The sequence below is a fragment of the Podarcis bocagei genome (assembly GCF_964188305.1).
Source record: "Podarcis bocagei genome assembly, chromosome: W".
NCBI lineage: Eukaryota > Metazoa > Chordata > Lepidosauria > Squamata > Lacertidae > Podarcis > Podarcis bocagei.
The window spans coordinates 61,799,285-61,815,019 of NC_138131.1; the positions used below are offsets into that span (position 1 = coordinate 61,799,285).

Consider the following 15,735-nt stretch of genomic DNA (forward strand, 5'->3'; position numbering starts at 1 on the left):
AAAGAAGATTCCACCTAAACATTAGGAAGAACTTCCTGACAGTAAGAGCTGTTCGACAGTGGAATTTGCTGCCAAGGAGTGTGGTGGAGTCTCCTACTTTGGAGGTCTTTAAGCAGAGGCTTGACAACCATATGTCAGGAGTGCTCTGATGGTGTTTCCTGCTTGGCAGGGGGTTGGACTCAATGGCCCTTGTGGTCTCTTCCAACTCTATGATTCTATGAAATTTTGGTAGCAATTTCTCCTTTGCATATATCACCAAGCCTCTCTTTTTAACTTTGTCATACGAAATAAATTCTTGTCCCAATCTCTTATTAATAAGCATTTTCCTGTGTAGCCTCATTACATGTGTTTCTTTTAAACAAATCAAGTCCAATTGTTCTTTCCTTAATACATGAAAAACAGATTTCCTCTTCCGAGGGGAATTCAGTCCATTACAATTCCAGGTTAAAAGTTGCAGAGCCATGGTAAGTTACTTAGCTTTCCCTCCAACTGCACCGAGTTGTTGTTGTTCTTCTGTCGGTGGTGTGTCTTTCCCTGGGCCCGGGAATCCAAATGACAAGTTTGCTATGTCTAGAATTCCTTTTCCTGATGCAGTCAGCTCCTCTCCTGATTCCACTTCCTTCTGTAAGTCCTCCTCGTGATCTTTCAGAAACTTGTCTGTATCATTCACTGTCCTTATTCTTATTTTCCTTCCTTTGTATTTAAAAGATAAACCTTGGGGAAATTCCCACCTGAAGAGTATTTTATTTCTTCTAAGTAGGCCGACAAGATCTTTATAATAAGCCCTTATATCCAAAATGTGTTTAGGTATATCCTTGAAGGACTCAACAAATGAGTCTTCAATTTCCAAGGTTCTTTGGTAGTGCAGATTCAAGATTTTATCTCTTTCTTCTTTTGTTCTTAAGGTGATCAAACAATCTCTTGCTCTGTTCTTTCCTTGTCTTTTGCTGAGTCTAAATGCACTCACCATTTGAATTCATCTTTCCCCAGGTCTTGTTGCCAAAAGTCTGTGAATTCCTTTGTAAGGAAGTCTATCAAGTTGTCTTTCTCACTTTCAGGTACTGCTCTAATTCTTAGGTTTCTCTCCTTTCTTTGTAATTCAATCATAGAGAGTGTCAGGTCGTGATCCTCTAATTTCTTATATACCGGTGGTATCTTCTCTTGAACAGCAGTTGCAATATCCTTAGCTTCCTCTGCAATCTGTCGAGTCGAGGCTGATTCCTCTAATAGTTTTTCAATGGACTGTGTATTGGAGTTCACCTTGTTCCCCAGTTCATTAATACTTGGAGTGTTCAAATCTATTTTTGCTGAGGCCCCAGCTACTTGTTTATTTGTCTCTGCAACCTGTTTGGCTAATTTTTCCAAAGATGCATCAATTTTGCCAAGTGCCTGAGCCAATAGCTCTTCAGATGACATAGCTTTTGATTTTACTTGCGAAGCAGCAGCTCCTACTGTGCCTGCCGCTCCGGATGTTGAGGCCCTTCTCTGAAAAGTAATATCAGTCTTGTATTGTCTGCCGGATCTGGTAGTTTTATCCTGTATGCCACTCACCAGCTCTATCTTCCCTTTCCCATCTGCCATAACAAGCCCAAGGTCAGTCACACGCTTGGTGAGTTTGTTTTGCAAAGTAATTTTCCAGAGCTTGGTAACTTGATGACAAAATAGTTGTTACAACGTAGTCTCCTCTAGGGGGACACCCTTCCAACTTCACTATGCAACTGTTAAAAACAAGTATAGTTCTTAAAAGTTCCAATATCCCTCAAAAGCCAGAGTTTCAATGCTTTTAGAAAAGTTTCAGTGTCTCTAAAAAGTTACTTTATAGTCAAAGGCAGATCTATAAACACTGTATCTTTCTCAAAGTGTCAATATTCTTTACCCTTAACATGCAGACAATTCTTCCCACTGGTCGACCTTCCCTGTCATAGGCAGTCCGTTCCCAGTTTTCCGAGACAGCAGAAATATATTTACACCCTCTTTTCTTGCAGGTAAAATAATGCTCGGTTCTCCCCCCTCCACTCCTGCAAACCGGAGGGGAGTCGTCTTTTTTGGTGCTGGATTTGACCTTTAAAAGTCGTCTTTCAGGGTTACAGCTTTACAGTCTCTTTACTTTAATCTATTTACAAGTTGGAAGAGGCAGACTTCCTGTTTGTGCCTTTCCCGTTTCGGTGCCAAATTAACTAAATTTTTCTTCCAATTACTTGCTTACTCCTACTCACGGGTAGTTGCTTTAGCTTCCAATTGTCCAGAAAGAAATCAGCGCTCTCCGCGCCACACACCCCCTTTCCGTTCCGGAGCCTTTAAAAAGGGGGGCGCAAACGGAGCCCGTCGAGTCTCCAAGTTCTCAGGCTTCCCCGCCTGAGATTTCTTCGGGTCCCGCTTCGCCGCAGCGGTCAGACCCTGTCCCCGTGGAGCCGATTCCCTCCGGAGCTCAGAGGGAATCCGCCATTTGTCGCTGGTGCTGACCGGAAGTCTTTTGCAGGTTTCACCTGGGACTTGGTACGACTTTTGCCTGACGCTTCAGGGGAGAGAATTGCACCCTGAGGCACTCCACACACCAAGGAGTGGCGCGATGACAATTCCCCCCCAAGCGCCACCCTCTGTCCCCGACCAGAGAGAAACGAGTGCAGCCATTGAAGGACTGTGCCCTGGATCCCCACGTCGGCAAGGCGGTGGTCCAGGAGTTCGTGATCGACCATGTCAAAGGCTGCTGACAGATCTAGAAGAATCAGCAGCCCCGACCCGCCTCGATCCAGCTGCCTGCAGAGATCATCTGTTAGGGCGACCAGAGCCGTCTTGGTCCCATGACCAGCGCGGAAGCCGGACTGGAATGGATCCAAAGCAGATGTTTCATCCAGAAACCTACCAAGCTGTTCAGCAACCGCTCTCTCAATCACCTTACCCAGGAATGGAAGATTCGAGACCGGGCGGTAATTGGATAGATTTGAGGGATCTAATGATGTTTTCTTTAAGAGCGGACGCACCACCGCCTCCTTCAGTTCCCCTGGGAATATCCCGGTGCCAAGGGACAAATTGATGATATCCCCCAGGGGGGCCCGCACCTCGTCTGGACACGCTCTAATCAGCCATGACGGGCACGGGTCAAGAGGACAGGTGGTGGGCTTTCCAGCTTGGAGGAATCTGTCCACATCGGCTGGAGATATCTGGTCAAAGTGGTCCAATACTGGACCCGAGGACAGTCGAGGGGCCTCCAGTTCCTTTATTGTATCCAAATTGGCAGGGAGGTCATGGCGGAGCAACAGGACCTTCTCCGCAAAAAAGCTCGCAAATGCCTCACAGCTGTGTGTCAGATTGTTATTTAAATTTGGCTGTCCTTCAAGGGATGTTAAAGACCGAATTATACTAAATAATTGCGCCGGGCGAGACCTAGCGGATGCAATGCAAGCCGAGAAGTAAGACGTCTTAGCGGCCTTCACTGCCATCTCATAGGTTTTCATAAAAACCCTATAAGATGTTCTTGAGGCTCCGTCACGGGCACCCCGCCATACTCGCTCTAGCCGTCTGAGGTCCCGCTTCATTTTCCGAAGCTCCTCGGTAAACCAGGGAGCCCGGTTTCTGCGGGGTCGTAGAGGGCGCTTAGGTGCAATCTCATCGATGGCTGCCAGGAGCTGGGTATTCCAGCCCTCAACAAGCTCAGTCAATGAGTCGCCAGGGGGAGAAAGGTCCCGCAAGGCTTGACGGAATCTATCAGGGTCCATCAGCCTCTGCGGGCGAGCCCAAATCGGCTCGCCACCTAAGCAGGGTGGGGGTGGAACATCAATCCTGGCTTTCAGAGCATAGTGATCAGACCATGGCACCTTCATCGAAGGAGACATGATCACATCTATACCGGCGCCAAAGATCAAATCCAGCGTGTGGCCTGCTTGATGTGTGGGGCCCGAAACAAACTGGGAGAGCCCTAGTGTCGCCATGGAAGACACCAGGTCCAGAGCCTGTGAGGAGGGAGTGGCATCAGCGTGGAAGTTGAAGTCTCCCAATACCAATAGGTTAGGGAACTCCAAGGCCCAGCCGGCCACCGCCTCCAACAGGCCTGACAGGGTGGCTGCTGGTACGCTAGGTGGCCGGTATACCAGCCAGACAGCCAAGCTCTCCTCGGAGCCCCACACTAGGCCAACACATTCAATGCCAGGGATCAATGGCGATGGTAGAGCCCTGAAAGAACAATCTTCCCGGATTAATACTGCCACCCCTCCCCCCCGGCCCACAGTCCGTGACTGGTGGAGGACGGAGAAACCCGGGGGCGCCATCTCTCGTAAGGTAACAGTTACCCCTTCGCGCACCCAGGTCTCCATCACACAAGCCAGGTCAACCCCCTGCGAGGTAAAGAAATCTCGCAGGGTAGCGGTTTTGTTGCCTATAGACCTGGCATTGCACAACACCAGTGAAGGAAGTGAGTAATCCTTGCTCACCCTACCCTCGTCCCTCGGGATGGGGCGCAGATTGGAAGGGGTACGAGCATATCCGTATCTCAATCCCCTTCGCCTATAACATCTGCCCCCACCTCCATACCTCCCTCGCCCCTCCACGGTAGCAATCCCAAGCCTCATACTAACCTCCATTTACAAATTAGAAAACAAAACAACCAAAACAATTGTGCCCAAACAAAACCAATCCCCACCCCACTCGATGTCCAACCCCAAAAACAAAACAAGACGGAACAAACAAAAATACATAGATAAAAACCACCATTCACGGTGGTACAACAAAGTAAACAATAAAAACACCTTTAAAACACCTTAAAATATATATAAACATCTTCAACATTTGCTGCAGCAGCACCAGTGTCCTTAAAGCTATTACGGGGGTGAGCCTGGGCCCCGCCCCCTAGGCCGGATGGAGTGAGCCTGAGGAGGGAGAGGCCTTCTCCGACACTCCGATGCAGCAGCAGCGATGTCCCAGACCCCAATGAGGCCTCTTAAAGCTGTGGCGAAGGTGAGCCTGGGCCCCGCCCCCTAGGCCGGATGGAGTGAGCCTGAGGAGGGAGAGGCCTTCTCCGACACTCACGATGCAGCAGCATAAGTCCGATTAAGGCTGTTAATAATCATGAAGCAGAATATGTCTTCCTGTAGAGGGAAATTGCATTCCGCCATCTGCTGGCGTAAGAATTTCATCTCTGTCAGATGCGCTTGTACATCTCCATCTGGCACTAGCCTTAGATTGGTCAGCTTTTCAAAATGCAGCAACGCTGAAGAACCAGCATCTCTTTGATGTATTCTACGCAGCTGTCAGAGCCGCTTCCAGGTCCCAGCTCACAGAGGACCACGCTAGCCGGCAGTATTGTACAAACTTCTTTATTGAGCTACAGTTTCCATTTTCAAGCCGCAGCGCGCAGCTCTACGTCTTAGAAGCTAGACCGGCGAAGCTCCGTCTGAGTCTCCGCCTCCTGTACACCAACTTAATACTCTAGCCTTACTCCACCTCTTCCGTCTTTCCTTTCTCCTCTGGGTCCCTCTACCCCCCGTGGTCTCTTCCTTCCTGGACTCTTCTGACGCTGACCCCCCCGACTCTTCTCCCTCCTTGCGGCGGGCTTCCTGTGCATTTGAACTTGGCGCGCGCGCGCAGCCTTCAACCTTCCTCTTGACCGTTTCCTCGCTCCCCGATGGAGGTGTGGCCAATCCTAACTCCTGCCCTCCCGCTTGCGGCGAGCCGCCAGATCCCGATACCTGGGACCCCTCCCCCCTACTGCGCTCTGGTGGGGAAGCTGGTCCCGATTTCCAACTGCTGCTCTCTGAGTCCCCTCTGGTCCCTTCTACCTGGGGTGTCCCCCTAGGCGCCCCCCTTGCTCTGACCACTGGCGCCCCTTTCTGTGAATCTTCCGATTCACTGGAAAGACTCAGAGATCTCGGGCCGCTGTCATCACTCATATTACCTCCGGATTCCTCCCCCTCGCTCTCTGTTTCCTCCCTTTCCTGTGCCTCTGCTCCTGAACCCCTGACAGCAGCGTTTGCCAAATCTCACGCGCGCATTGCAAATTCTGAATATGCACGAGTTGATCATCTGAGATACAGAGAATTATGGCCGTCCTGGCTCTCACATTCTGTGAATTCCAACCTGGCGTTGGTGCAGCAGGGATGGGGTTTTCAATCACCCCAAAAATCCTCTGATTCTGAAGCAGGGCTTTCATCTTTACAGACCATGAGGAATAATTGTCATTAGTCAGTGGAGGTGGGTAAGGTAAGCCTCCTCCCTTCTTGGCATCCATTTTGAATCCAAGCCTCAGCTCTCACTCTCGAGCCTGTAAAATTCCAAGAGTCTATTGGCTGTTTACTGCCTCACTTGGCAGTTAAACACAGGCTGTTTTGAAAGTCCTTTCAAGAGCAGTGAGATATTAGACAAAACAAACGCTGTTTACCAGCCTCTCACAGTCCCAGCCCCTCTTCCGTTGTTGGCCGGTAACTTTCCACTTTACTGACGTTTCGTTGCTTAGCAACTGGACATTCCAGGCTTATCAAGACTCAGGTATGCGAAATATGTGGCTCTCTTTCAGTGCTGGTTTCATCCAAAAGCAGACACTCAGTGAACCGAAGAATGTCTCAATTCGCGTTCACTCTCACAGCCATAAAATTAGCATACCTTAGGGGTTCCGTTGCTCAGCAAAAACACCTCCTCCGGTGCTTCCATCCGCACGCTACCATATCTTCCTTATCTCCTTGCAGAGGATGAAGTACGCTCCATCAACCTCTCTTGTTGCTTTCATGGATCAAAACCATCCTCTGCTACCAGATGTTGGGAATCAAGCCTTTATTAGGAGAACCTGGCAACTCTCTAGGCACCCGGCTTGATCTCCTGATGACCTCCCTGTCTGCATTCCCCAGCAGGATACAGGCTAGGTCGTGATAGGCGATCCTTCTCAGCGTGAGAAGAACACCCCCCCTCTTTCCTGCCCCCCCCCCGGCAGGGGAAAGAGATAGACAGAAACATATTTACATGCCTTTATTTCTGTCTTTGCAGCGTTACAGAAAAACACGACTGCTCTCTTCAAACTCCAACAGCCGAGAGACAAACTCCACCTGTACTTCCTGTACAGCTCATATTACGCTCTCAGCTAATTCCGGTGCTCTCTGCACTGTTAATTGACTGTCCCTCTGTTTCCCACGGAACAGTCCCAACATTCCCATTATGTTTTGCTTTCAAGCTACCAGCTCGTGGCCGCATTGCTTCTATATTGTAACAGATACATCATATCCTACAGGAGCACAGGAGGAGGCAGGAATGATGGATGTAAAATCTGACAGGTGAGAAACATTGAGGCTTAAAGAGAAGGAGCAATCTGCCATGCAGGGTTTGTTTGTTTTTTAAGTTGCTGTTTTACTTGCTAATGTTAGGAGTAAAAAAACCCCACTTATTGATCTATTAGTAGATCCCAAGCTTCCATTGATGTTTCTCAAACGAAAGGGAAAAGCATTCCCCATGTATTTGCTACAATACTCTGCTCCTCCTTGTAGATGACAAGCCTTGCATATTCTCTCTCTCTTTCTCTCTCTAAATTTGAGAATTCTATTTGTTCTTAAGCTGAATCATTTGTAAACTGTTGTGCTTTTGAGGATGTTGGAGGAAGAGGCACTATCCTCCTTGCCTTGACTGAAAATCCCCCCCACTTTTAAAAATCATGGCATTGTCCTCCAATCTCCTCTTCTAGCAGCCTTTCCAACTAAGTTCATCACCTGTGGAGTTAAGAGTGCACTGCTATTAATCTCTTCCATGACATCTTCCCTTGCAATTCACTGTCATTTACTGTTAATTCCATAGGTACCCTCCAGACTACTTCCTAGATTATGACTCTAAAGCAACATGACCCTCTTGTTTTCCCTTATGCTGTTTTTGGTGGCTCTCCTTTCTGTCCGTTCATCAGCCACATGCTCAACATCTTATGGTCCCTTGGCATCAGGAAGATGAGACTTCCAGCGTGATTGACCAGAATGCTGCAACATGATTGCTGGCAGGAGTGAGACCTTGTCAGCATATAACACCTGTGCTCAAAGATCTGCACTGGCTGCTGATTTGCTACCAGGCCAGGTTCAAGGTGTTACTATTGGAAGAACCCTTTGGCTAGAGGACTGCCCTCTGTAAAGTAGGACACTTAGACACCCTAATGGTAAAAAGTGTTTTTCAACCCAGTTGACTTGGTGGAACACCAATCAGGAAAACTATATTTCCCCCAGTTCCTTGAATGCCCCTTTATCCAGAGCAGCCCCACTCGGTCAAGGCCAATAGCTGGAAAGCAATAGGGATCACACACACACATGGAATGAATGGAGGGATGGATGGGCGTCACAGACACTTTTAAACTACACTTTGATATCACCCCAGACAATCTCCCACATCAAACAGCCCACTTAGGTAAGGTCTCTGTACATAGCTGGTTTTCCTGTCTGGTTCTTGAAAACCCCCTACTCAGAAATATTTTTTTTATCAAAGAGTGAATAAACTTTTACAGCCTATGGACAACACTCCCATGCAGTCAACCTTCCAGGGCCTGCAAACCAGTGGGGCTGGGACAAACAGTGAGTGTGGCTGATAAAAAAAGAGGGTGAGGCCACCTGTCTCTTTTTCATATGCTTCTCTCTGTAGTGCCAGATCTAGGGCAGTGCAGGCTGTTCCCCTGCTCAGGGTGCTGAGCCAAGGGGGCATAAAATAATAATAATAGTAATAATAATATTGGTAGTAGCAATAATAATAGTAATAATAATAGTAATAATTAATACTTATATTCATGTGGGTACCTACTGAGAAACCCCATTAAAAAGCAACTGTACCAAAAGGAATTACTGTGGAAATAAAATATATTGGGGGAAGTGCCAAATTTTGTCCTCACTTAGAAAACCGTATTACCAAAGTCTACCCCTGCTCTCTGTCATTCATACACAAATCCACATGCATGCAGGTAAAAGGTAAATGTAAGGTAAAGGACCTTACATACATAGTCAAAGGCGTCTATGCGGTGTGGCGCTCATCTCACTTCAGGTCATGTGGCCAGCATTCTGGTGCACCGGGACACTGTGATAGAAGCCAGAGTGCATGGAAACGCCGTTTACCTCCCCCCTGGAGCAGTACCTATTTATCCACTTGCACAGGTATGCTTTCAAGCTGCGAGATTGGCAGAAGCTGGAACAGAGCAACAGGAGCTCACCCTGTCTCAGGGATTCGAACCACCAACCTTCTGCTCAGCAAGCCCAAGAGACTCAGTGGTTTAAGACCACAGCTCCACACATAATGCTCCCACACATCCATTTTCATGCATAACACACCTGCTCATTCACTCACACTCATTCTTTTTCATTCCCTCTCTTTCATGTTCAGGGATTGACCAACAAGCCTTCTTTGCACAAGGTGAGAAAGAAACATTTTCATCACAAAATTGCACAGATGCCACTCCAGCCCCATCTTGACCATCATAGTATCTCTCATCTTTCAACTTACATGCCCGCTTTCTCTCTTGCACCATGCGGAATGAAACTGGTCTCCATATCCCTAGACGGGAAATGCTTGGGTCCACATAGTAGCAGGGCCCAGGACTCTCCGTGATCGAGATCACTTGCAAAGGAAAGAAGAATTGTCTGCATGAGGCATGGTGTGGATTCTGAGCTATTTAGCTTGGTTGCAATGACTGACTTCCTATCCGATATCAATTAAAGGCACCCACTAGCTAGATAGCAGTGAATATGTTAAGCTCCGCCCCCCTGCACCTCCATTCCTGTTATCCTTCAACATGGCTTAAGTGTAGATCATCCTCTTCCCACTAAGGTCCACAGCTGTACAACTGAGAACCCTGATTTTTGTGCAACCATAATAATCAGCAGTATAAGACCCTCCAGCCCTTGCTGGACTACAACTCCTATCATTCTTGACCATGCTGACTGGGGCTGATGGGAGTTGTAGTCAAGAAACAACTACATTAGCCCCCTACATGCAGTGCCATTGATCCAGTTGGAATGGAAACTTTGGAAAGCCACCCAGCTCTTGATCATGGATCACCCAGGTCCCATCAACTGTGGCCCCGATAATTAGAGAGTCCCAAAAACACAGGTTGTCAATCTCTGTTCAAATGTTTTGCCAGCAAATTTAACAGTTGTTTAGCCAGCTTCACCCTGTGGGTCAGTTAATGCTGTTGGGAAAACCCAAATAACACAGAACCTAACTTGTCAGCATCTTACATCTTTCACTGGATTTCACACGCATTGTGTAGGCTGGCTCAGCATACTTGGTGAAGTCATGGTCCTTAATGCCAGTGAGAGGCTACCTACCATACTTCCCAGGTCCTGGCCCTGCAAGAGAACCACAAGGGGGGGAGGAATAAAATAATGGGAAGACAACCCGGAACCATTAGCATTTGCAGATTATGAGCTGCCACACTGGGTAAAAGGGCAAAATGGAATAATATATTGTGTTGAATAATATATTGAATAATATATTGGGTTTTGGAGCTACAGCTCTCTAGGTGTTGTTGTTGTTGTTTAGTAGTTTAGTCGTGTCCGACTCTTCGTGACCCCATGGACCAGAGCATGCTGGGCACTCCTGTCTTCCACTGCCTCCCACAGTTTGATCAGACTCATGTTTGTAGCTTCGAGAACACTGTCCAACCATCTCATCCTCCGTCGTCCCCTTCTCCTTGTGCCCTCCATCTTTCCCAACATCAGGGTCTTTTCCAGGGAGTCTTCTCATGAGGTGGCCAAAGTATTGGAGCCTCAGCTTCACAATCTGTCCTTCCAGTGAGCACTCAGGGCTAATTTCCTTAAGAATGGATGTGTTTGATCTCCAGGTGTTGCTGCACTGCAACTCCCATCATCTCTGACCACTGAACCAGACTGGCTGGGGCTGATGGAAGTCCCACAACATACTTTTCTTCTCCCTCTGGTAAAATCTCGCTAGCCTTGGGCCAGGATATTTGCATTGCAATAGGAAGTGAGCATTACAAGGCACCTGAATTCTTCTGTGGCTCGGACTATAATTCAAGCCAGAGAAGATTTCCCATTTTACTCAACCACCTATGCTCTGCCTGTACTTTCCCAACCCCCTTCCTTCATCCCCTTTAAACAAGCGTTACCCTGGTAGGACAACAGCAGTGGTGACATACCAGCCACAGGAAAAGGAAAACAAAAGAAAAAAAATATTATTAGCCTGACTCCCTCCTTTGGCAATCTTCACAGAACTCTAGCCCAATGGTTGCCATCAATTTGATTTGAATAAATTTTATAATGAAATGATTTTAGAATGTTGTATTATTTTATTGTTGTTAGCTGCCCTGAGCCCAGCTTCGGCTGGGGAGGGCGGGATATAAATAAAGTTTATTATTTATTATTATTTATTAACAAGGAAATATGCACTGTCTCGCATGCTAGCAGTACTCTTGGAAGAAAGTTCTGATGGTGACTGAGAAATGTAGATCAGTTTCCTTCTTGGGTTTCCACAAGAACAAAAAAGGAACCCTGATGGGAGGCGGCGTCAAGATGGCGATGAGGTAAGACGCATTTGCCGGAGTTCATCTCGAATCCTCTTTAAAATCTGTGTTGTGGCTCCCAGCCTTGCAAGTTTTTGCTGAAGATTGTATGGGTGTTGGAGCCCATGCCAGGAGTTCACATTGTTGATAACTGTAAAGCCTGCATCGTAAATCAGCTTTAATGAGCAGATAATTGTATTCTCCGGCAGCCTTGGAAGCAGCCTTCGACTTACTGGCTCTCCGCCAGCTCACATTCAGTTGTTGTTTTTATTTCTACCACTTTTTACTACCTTTCTACCACTTTTTACTACCTTTTAAGCACCGCTATTTTAAAAGACTTATAACGATGGGCCAAGGCAAACGCCTAAGGGATTGTGACGAGGCTCTGCCCTCCCCAAGAGCCAAACAATTAAAAACCGACCCCCCCGTGCCTGGCAAACGGAGTGACCCCATTGAATTCTGCTATAGGGTGAAAACTCAGAACCGTTTCTACCCTCTAACGTCTCCAGAAAAAATGTCAACACCAGAGGAATTATTTTTACCTCAGATTAAATCTGCGGACGGCAAGCTTGGAGGAAGAGGGTATGTCCCACTGAGGGTGGTGCAGGACGCCGGAGCTGAGGACTGCGCAAGACAAGAACAACATGAACATCTCCATCTTGTGGTCAGAACCCTTAATTGCATATTCAAGAAGATTGATGTGCTATCCTCCCAGCTATGTAACCTCGAACAGAAAATTGATAACTCCTGGTCAAAGTTTAAACCAACTGTAGACACAGGGGAATTGAAGTGCCAGAGGTCCATACCTTCAACCAAAAAAAGAAGTGTGATCCCTAAATATAAACCAAATCCTGCACTGAAACACCAAGCGTTGTCCCTACAACCTAAGAAAATCTGCCTAAACATCGGGGCAGGGTCACCAAGGTGGCTTACTCTGAGTGGGGTTAAAAAGCATCTAAGCAATCTCCTAAACATAGAAATCTCACAATGTGATCTCATTGCAGTATTACCCTTGAACCAGCACCTCAGGCAACAGAAAGTGATGCTTGCGTTTTACTCTCCAAGGATCCCTTCAGCTATCATCAGGCAGAAATCACTCTTGGCTAGGTATGATATCATCCCAACAAGAGTTTTTATGGATAGCATGATCCACCCCCTTCTACTTGCCGGTCACGGCACGGAGCGGACTCTGTCGGAGAGGTCGGGAGTACCTCAGGACATTGAGCCTCCTCTCCCGGAGGATATCCACCCGCACCAAAACTGGATTTACCCTACGCCCCCACGAGCTCTAAAGAAACCCACTGGCGCAAGTAATTCTCTGACCCCGCCGGAGGAAAGAGAGCTTTTAGCCACCTTTGGCGACCTTCCAACGAGAGAATAACAAGAAATAATTGATAGACTAGAAGTACTTAATCATCAGCTCATACATGTCCAGAAGAACGGAAAAGTTCTGCCCACTTTTCAGGACTACCCTGCCAGCTTTTCGGAGTCGTGTTTTAAGGAAGCAGGAAGTCTTCCTCACCTTAGTCCTGCTCCTAAACCCATGTCTCCCCCATTTGTGGGCAAAACCCACCGACGCCTGGCAGACCCAGGTCTTGCCCCACAAGTTGGCCTCTCACCTCAACTCTTGATAAATTTTGACTCGCCCTCCAAGAGTCCCCCGCTGAGGAGTGTATCTCAGAGTTCCTTCCACCAAAACAATTCCTTACCATCTAATCCATCAATGCCGGAACTGGAGTCCTCTTATTCCCCTGAGCGGCATAGACCCGACATACAAACGGTACCAGTACGCCAAGCATCCCCTGTACCTTCACCAGCATCAGGTCATGGGAGTGCTCCACCTACATCAAAAAATGGCCCGGATTTGATTGAAGACCCGGCCGGACATATAAATCAAATGGTTTCATTGGCGACCTTCAGCCCTCGCGGTGGGGCAGTCTCAGCAAATCCTGTGGAGTTTCCCACTGAAGTGTCCACCCTTGGGTTACCCAGCGGGAGACCCGTTTTGTCGCCTCAGTCAGAATACTTCACTACCAACTTCAAGACTAGGTACCTTCAGCAGGTGCCTGCCGTGCAAAGTAAAATAACTGACTTTTTTGCGGGGTCTGCCCTGCCTCCAAAGGACTCACATCTCTCCCTGAAATGACAGCGAATTGGGCACAACAGGAACTCCCCCCTATCAGTCCTCAGCTGGAACATTGCGGGCTGGAGGGGGAAAAAACTTGACCCAGAATTCCTGGAGTATATTAACCTGTTTCATATCATCTTGCTCCAAGAATCGTGGGAAGTAGAGAAAATTTCCCTAAATGGCTTTGAGCTTCTAGAACTCCCTGCCTGCCCCTCCCTGAAAGGAGGCCGCCCTAAAGGGGGCCTAATAATAGGCATCTCCCTCAACCTACATTCTAAACTTACTCTAGTACAGGCCTTGCCTCCTTACGCCCTTACTGGACTGATTGCGGGGGAAAAGATCTCACTTCTAGTTACAAATGCTTACTTGCCACCTGGGGGCTCTTCCTCCGAACTGGGCTCTAAATGGGGCTCGCTAGAAGAGCATTTGCTCTCATGCTATGTTAAGTTTCCTAACACCCCGGCCATAATAGGTGGCGATTTTAATGCCCGCACAGCAGCAAATTGGGACTCGCTAACCAAAGCCAAATGGTGGGTTACCCCAAACCTTGATAATTATGAGCTGGAACATATCATGAGGAGAACTTCTAAAGACCAACGAGTTAACGAGGCTGGAGTACTCCTCTATCAAATGGCCATCCGTTTAAATCTGGTCCCCCTAAATGGAACATGCCTCCCTGATATTCCAGGGGATTTCACTCATCTGAGCGTTAAATCAAACAGCGTTCTCGATTACCTGCTGGTTTCCAGTGATATACTTAAGTGTATCTCCACCTTTAAGATCGAGAATGTACAATCTAGTGACCATCTTCCCCTTGTAGCCAAGCTCTCCCTGAACTGGCAGTCAGAGGCCCATAGACATGCGACCCAGATGGTAACCAACGAATCTCTCCAACTAAGAGGAATCAAATGGTCGGAGACCCAGGCTCAAAGGTATCAGGAATTCTTTCAAAAAGAAATCCTCGGGCCCCATTCCAACATAGACTCTGCCTCAGACGAGTATAGCATAGTGTTGAAACGCTTCCACCACCATACGACTGATCTTACGTCCTTCTTCAGGCTACCACCCAAAATATTAAATCGAAACGAGTATACTTACGGTGCCCCCTGGTATAATTCTTAGTGTAAACAAGCAAGACAGCGCCTCCGTGCTATATATAATGTGTACAAGACCTCCGATGCATCTACTCTGCCAGCTAGTTATGCACAAGCCAAGCAAGTTTACAAACGCACGCAGAAAACTGCCAAACGCGAGTGGCAACAGAATCGCTGGCAGGCCTTGATTACTGCTTCAAAACCACATAGATCCAGGGAATTCTGGTCTTTGATTAACAGAAGGGCGAGGAAATTCCCAAGGGCAGTCATCCCAGCACCGACATGGGAATTGTTCCTGAAGAAATGTTTCTCACAGGCAGATGCTCCCTCCGACCATCTGATGCATCTGTTTTCCCACCTACCTATTTGGCCTCCCACCGATCCGGACGAAATAGCCAAGCTAATAGCCCAGCTGAAACCGGGCAAAGCCCCAGGGCCCGACCTGATCCCTGCTGAAGCCATCAAACTACACCCAAAATGGTGGGCTGACATCTTGGCCAAAACCTTCGACGCAATCAACGCTTCTGGTCTCATCCCCAAAATATGGAAGGAGGCCATTATAGTACCAATTCATAAAAAAGGTTCTCCAATGGAGCCGGAAAACTACCGTAACATCAGCCTCCTTTCGATCATAGGGAAAATTTATGCCAGCTTTTTGCTGACTAAACTATTGCGATGGGCAGACGAGACTAATCAGATTGGTCACGAACAAGCAGGGTTCAGAATTAAACGTTCAACAACTGATCATGCGATAGTTCTTTACCATCTGGCACGGAAGTACTCGTCCCCCCCCCCCCCGGGGCTACCTTTGTGCTGCCTTCTTAGATCTAAAGGCAGCCTTTGACAGCGTTCCTAGAAATATTCTTTGGGAGAAACTTGCAAAACAGGGCATCGATAGAAGACTCTTATGGCTTATAAGCCAGCTCCACGAAGGTACCCTTGCCAGAGTGAGACTTACTCCTGCGGGCGACCTCACAAATTCGATTCCAATAAACAAGGGAGTGCGCCAAGGATGTATATTAGCTCCCTGCCTATTCAACCTATTCATCAGCGACATG

The 15,735-nt window shown here is 47.7% G+C and overlaps 1 pseudogene across 1 annotated transcript in view; it reads right to left on the minus strand.

The window, feature by feature from the left end:
- LOC308577993 (protein CIMAP1C-like) overlaps positions 1 to 15,735 on the minus strand; it is a 28,559-nt pseudogene that overhangs the window by 8,363 nt on the left and 4,461 nt on the right. Inside the window, exons 3-4 of the transcript in view lie at positions 10,173 to 10,283; positions 9,439 to 9,552 (exon numbers count right to left, since the gene is read on the minus strand). The product of the transcript in view is annotated as a protein CIMAP1C-like (transcript). The remainder of the gene's footprint in view (positions 1 to 9,438; positions 9,553 to 10,172; positions 10,284 to 15,735) is intronic.